General features: G+C 51.5%; 1 non-coding gene across 1 annotated transcript; it reads right to left on the bottom strand.

The window, feature by feature from the left end:
• Positions 1–5,658: 5,658 nt before the first annotated feature.
• On the bottom strand, positions 5,659–5,731 carry TRNAN-AUU (transfer RNA asparagine (anticodon AUU)). The gene has a single exon. It is a non-coding gene; the product is annotated as a tRNA-Asn (tRNA).
• Between the last annotated feature and the right edge of the window lie 269 nt (positions 5,732–6,000).

Raw genomic sequence — 6,000 nt, 5'->3', positions numbered from 1 at the left:
AAGGATGGGGGGGGGACAGGACGGACCGGAGCGGACTCCGAGCTCGCTGTAAGCACGGGCGGCTCAGGTTAGGAAAGGGCGCAGGAAAGACTCGGCCTAGGAACGCTCCCAGCGGCGCCTCCCAGGGCGGGAAGTGCTGCGTTGTGTGGAGTCCTGTGGGAATCGTGAGGCAAACTGCAGGATGTGTGTGTGTGTAGTTTTAAGCCTCAGCGAAATATCTGAAAAAGGTGAGAGTTAATGTTAAACCCAAAAATGGAGAAGCCTTAAAAGAGCATCACGCCCAACGTGGGGCTCGAACCCACAACCCTGAGATTAAGAGTCTCATAACCTACCGACTGAGCCAGCCGGGCTGCTGTGTCTATGTCATTTCACACACCCTCTGTGTGTTCTTTGTAAGGAAGTAGTGTGTGGTTATCCCAGGAGGCCCCTTTGTTTCATTTTCTCTGCTGCTGACTCGACACAGGCACCTTTCTCTTTCTCCATCTCTTGCTCTACCTCAGTCTTATGTCCCCATCAGTCTCTCTGGAGCTCACTCTGGTACATACATGCATCTGTCCTCTCAACCTGTCTCTGGGCACATGTAGGAAAGTACCATCTTGCCTGGCATGTTACCCCCATTTTTCACTGTATATATGTTGTTTTAGTTGTATGTGTCACTGGGACCCTGGTAACCCAGGGCCCCAGTGCTCATAAGTGTGCCTGAATGTGTTACCTGTGTAGTGACTAACTGTCTCACTGAGGCTCTGCTAATCAGAACCTCAGTGGTTATGCTCTCTCATTTCTTTCCAAATTGTCACTAACAGGCTAGTGACCATTTTTACCAATTTACATTGGCTTACTGGAACACCCTTATAATTCCCTAGTATATGGTACTGAGGTACCCAGGGTATTGGGGTTCCAGGAGATCCCTATGGGCTGCAGCATTTCTTTTGCCACCCATAGGGAGCTCTGACAATTCTTACACAGGCCTGCCACTGCAGCCTGAGTGAAATAACGTCCACGTTATTTCACAGCCATTTTACACTGCACTTAAGTAACTTATAAGTCACCTAAATGTCTAACCTTTACCTGGTAAAGGTTAGGTGCAAAGTTACTTAGTGTGAGGGCACCCTGGCACTAGCCAAGGTGCCCCCACATTGTTCAGAGCCAATTCACTGAACTTTGTGAGTGCGGGGACACCATTACACGCGTGCACTACATATAGGTCACTACCTATATGTAGCTTCACCATGGTAACTCCGAATATGGCCATGTAACATGTCTATGATCATGGAATTGCCCCCTCTATACCATCCTGGCATAGTTGGCACAATCCCATGATCCCAGTGGTCTGTAGCACAGACCCTGGTACTGCCAAACTGCCCTTACTGGGGTTTCACTGCAGCTGCTGCTGCTGCCAACCCCTCAGACAGGCAGCTGCCCTCCTGGGGTCCAGCCAGGCCTGGCCCAGGATGGCAGAACAAAGAACTTCCTCTGAGAGAGGGTGTGACACCCTCTCCCTTTGGAAAATGGTGTGAAGGCAGGGGAGGAGTAGCCTCCCCCAGCCTCTGGAAATGCTTTGTTGGGCACAGATGTGCCCAATTCTGCATAAGCCAGTCTACACCGGTTCAGGTACCCCTCAGCCCCTGCTCTGGCGCAAAACTGGACAAAGGAAAGGGGAGTGACCACTCCCCTGACCTGCACCTCCCCTGGGAGGTGGCCAGAGCTCCTCCAGTGTGCTCCAGACCTCTGCCATCTTGGAAACAGAGGTGCTGCTGGCACACTGGACTGCTCTGAGTGGCCAGTGCCACCAGGTGACGTCAGAGACTCCTGCTGATAGGCTCCTTCAGGTGTTAGTAGCCTTTCCTCTCTCCTAGGTAGCCAAACCCTCTTTTCTGGCTATTTAGGGTCTCTGTCTCTGGGGAAACTTTAGATAACGAATGCATGAGCTCAGCCGAGTTCCTCTGCATCTCCCTCTTCACCTTCTGATAAGGAATCGACCGCTGACCGCGCTGGAAGCCTGCAAACCTGCAACCTAGTAGCAAAGACGACTACTGCAACTCTGTAACGCTGATCCTGCGGCCTTCTCGACTGTTTTCCTGCTTGTGCATGCTGTGGGGGTAGTCTGCCTCCTCTCTGCACCAGAAGCTCCGAAGAAATCTCCCGTGGGTCGACGGAATCTTCCCCCTGCAATCGCAGGCACCAAAAAGCTGCATTACCGGTCCCTTGGGTCTCCTCTCAGCACGACGAGCGAGGTCCCTCGAATCCAGCGACTCTGTCCAAGTGACCCCCACAGTCCAGTGACTCTTCAGCCCAAGTTTGGTGGAGGTAAGTCCTTGCCTCACCTCGCTGGGCTGCATTGCTGGGAACCGCGACTTTGCAGCTACTCCGGCCCCTGTGCACTTCCGGTGGAAATCCTTCGTGCACATCCAAGCCTGGGTCCACGGCACTCTAACCTGCATTGCACGACTTTCTAAGTTGGTCTCCGGCGACGTGGGACTCCTTTGTGCAACTTCGGCGAGCACCGTTTCACGCATCCTCGTAGTGCCTGTTTCTGGCACATCTCCAGGTGCTACCTGCTTCAGTGAAGGCTCTTTGTCTTGCTCGACGTCCCCTCTCTCCGCAGGTCCAATTTGCGACCTCCTGGTCCTCCCTGGGCCCCAGCAGCGTCCAAAAACGCCAAACGCACGATTTGCGTGTAGCAAGGCTTGTTGGCGTCCTTCCGGCGGGAAAACACTTCCGCACGACTCTCCAAGGCGAGAGGGATCCGTCCACAAAAGGGGAAGTCTCTAGCCCTTTTCGTTCCTGCAGAAACCTCAGCTTCTTCTGTCCAGTCGAAGCTTCTTTGCACCCGCAGCTGGCATTTCCTGGGCATCTGCCCATCTCCGACTTGCTTGTGACTTTTGGACTTGGTCCCCTTGTTCCACAGGTACCCTAGATTGGAAATCAACAGTTGTTGCATTGCTGGTTTGTGTCTTTCCTGCATTATTCCTCTAACACGACTTCTTTGTCCTTAGGGGAACTTTAGTGCACTTTGCACTCACTTTTCAGGGTCTTGGGGAGGGTTATTTTGCTAACTCTCACCATTGTCTAATAGTCCCAGCGACCCTCTACAAGGTCACATAGGTTTGGGGTCCATTCGTGGTTCGCATTCCACTTTTGGAGTATATGGTTTGTGTTGCCCCTATCCCTATGTTTCCCCATTGCATCCTATTATATATATCTTGTGTATATTTCCTATCCTCTCACTGAGGGTACACTCCAAGATACTTTGGCATATTGTCATAAAAATAAAGTACCTTTATTTTTAGTATAACTGTGTATTGTGTTTTCTTATGATATTGTGCATATGACACTAAGTGGTACTGTAGTAGCTTCACACGTCTCCTAGTTCAGCCTAAGCTGCTCTGCTAAGCTACCATTATCTATCAGCCTAAGCTGCTAGACACCCTATACACTAATAAGGGATAACTGGGCCTGGTGCAAGGTGCAAGTACCCCTTGGTACTCACTACAAGCCAGTCCAGCCTCCTACAGCACATACTTAAATGTCCAGTAGAGAACAGTGTGAACTCTCCCTGTGTCGCGAGGTGGCAGTCAGCCTCCAGAGCCGTGTTCCTCAGGCTGCCGGAATGGCCGAGCTGTGTAAGGTGCCACATTCAAGAGCAGTATCTTCCCCAGTCCTGTGATCAAATCCTGCTGCTGACATAAAGTAGTTTTCATACCTACTTTAATCATAACACCAGCAGGGATGAGACTTTTAACTCCTCTTTTTGAAAGGATGGGGGGGGACAGGATGGACCGGAGCGGACTCCGAGCTCCCTGTAAGCCCGGGCGGCTCAGGCTAGGAAAGAGCGCATGAAAGGCTCGGCCTAGGACCACTCCCAGCGGCGCCTCCCAGGGCAGGAAGTGCTGCGTTGTGTGGAGTCCTGTGGGAATCGTGAGGCAAACTGCAGGATGTGTGTGTGTGTAGTTTTAAGCCTCAGCGAAATATCTGAAAAAGGTGAGAGTTAATGTTAAACCCGAAAATGGAGAAGCCTTTAAAAAGCATCATGCCCAACGTGGGGCTCGAACCCACGACCCTGAGATTAAGAGTCTCATGCTCTACAGACTGAGCTAGCCGGGCTGCTGTGCCTATGTCATTTCACACACCCTCTGTGTGTTCTTTGTGAGGAAGTAGTGTGTGGTTATCCCAGGAGGCCCCTTTGTTTCATTTTCTCTGCTGCTGACTCGACACAGGCACCTTTCTCTTTCTCCATCTCTCGCTCTACCCCAGTCTTATGTCCCCATCAGTCTTTGTGGAGCTCACTCTGGTACATACATGCATCTGTCCTTTAAACCTGTCTCTGGGCACATGCTTAAATGTCCAGTAGAGAACAGTGTGAACTCTCCCTGTTTCGCGAGGTGGCAGTCAGCCTCCAGAGCCGTGTTCCGGAGGCTGCTGGAATGACCGAGCGGTGTTAGGCGCCACATTCAAGAGCAGTATCTTCCCCAGTCCCGTGGTCAAATCCCACTGCTGACATAAAGTAGTTTTCATACCTACTTTAATCATAACACCAGCGGGGATGAGACCTTAAACTCCTTTTTCGAAAGGATGGGGTGGGACAGGACGGAACGGAGCGGACTCCGAGCTCGCTGTAAGCACGGGCGGCTCAGGCTAGGAAAGGGCGCAGGAAAGGCTCGGCCTAGGAACGCTCCCAGCGGCGCCTCCCAGGGCGGGAAGTGCTGCGTTGTGTGGAGTCCTGTGGGAATCGTGAGGCAAACTGCAGGATGTGTGTGTGTGTAGTTTTAAGCCTCAGCGAAATATCTGAAAAAGGTGAGAGTTAATGTTAAACCCGAAAATGGAGAAGCCTTTAAAAAGCATCACGCCCAACGTGGGGCACAAACCCACAACCCTGAGATTAAGAGTCGCATAATCTACCGACTGAGCTAGCCGGGCTGCTGTGCCTATGTCATTTCACACACCCTCTGTGTGTTCTTTGTAAGGAAGTAGTGTGTGGTTATCCCAGGAGGCCCCTTTGTTTCATTTTCTCTGCTGCTGACTCGACACAGGCACCTTTCTCTTTCTCCATCTCTCGCTCTACCCCAGTCTTATGTCCCCATCAGTCTCTCTGGAGCTCACTCTGGTACATACATGAATCTGTCCTCTCAACCTGTCTCTGGGCACATACTTAAATGTCCAGTAGAGAACAGTGTGAACTCTCCCTGTGTCGCGAGGTGGCAATCAGCCTCCAGAGCCGTGTTCCGCAGGCTGCCGGAATGGCCGAGCGGTGTAAGGTGCCACATTAAAGAGCAGTATCTTCCCCTGTCCTTTGATCAAATCTTGCTGCTGACATAAAGTAGTTTTCATACCTACTTTAATCATAACACCAGCAGGAATGAGACTTTAAACTCCTCTTTTTGAAAGGATGGGGGGGGACAGGATGGACCGGAGCGGACTCAGAGCTCGCTGTAAGCACGGGCGGCTCAGGCTAGGAAAGGGGGCAGGAAAGGCTCGGCCTAGGACCACTCCCAGCGGCGCCTCCCAAGGCGGGAAGTGCTGCGTTGTGTGGAGTCCTGTGGGAATCGTGAGGCAAACTGCAGGATGTGTGTTTGTGTATTTTTAAGCCTCAGCGAAATATCTGAAAAAGGTGAGAGTTAATGTTAAACCCGAAAAGGGAGAAGCCTTTAAAAAGAATCACGCCCAACGTGGGGCTCAAACCCACAACCCTGAGATTAATAGTCTCATGCTCTACCGACTGAGCTAGCTGGGCTGCTGTGCCTATGTCATTTCACACACCCTCTGTGTGTTCTTTGTGAGGAAGTAGTGTGTGGTTATCCCAGGAGGCCCCTTTGTTTCATTTTCTCTGCTGCTGACTCGACCCAGGCACCTTTCTCTTTCTCCATCTCTCGCTCTACCCCAGTCTTATGTCCCCATCAGTCTCTCTGGAGCTCACTCTGGTACATACATGCATCTGTCCTCTCAACCTGTCTACTGGGCACATACTTAAATGTCCAGTAGAGAACAGTGTGAACTCTCCCT

The sequence above is a fragment of the Pleurodeles waltl genome, chromosome 6, assembly GCF_031143425.1.
Source record: "Pleurodeles waltl isolate 20211129_DDA chromosome 6, aPleWal1.hap1.20221129, whole genome shotgun sequence".
In the NCBI taxonomy this organism is placed as follows: domain Eukaryota; kingdom Metazoa; phylum Chordata; class Amphibia; order Caudata; family Salamandridae; genus Pleurodeles; species Pleurodeles waltl.
This window is presented reverse-complemented; position numbering and strand designations above follow the sequence as displayed.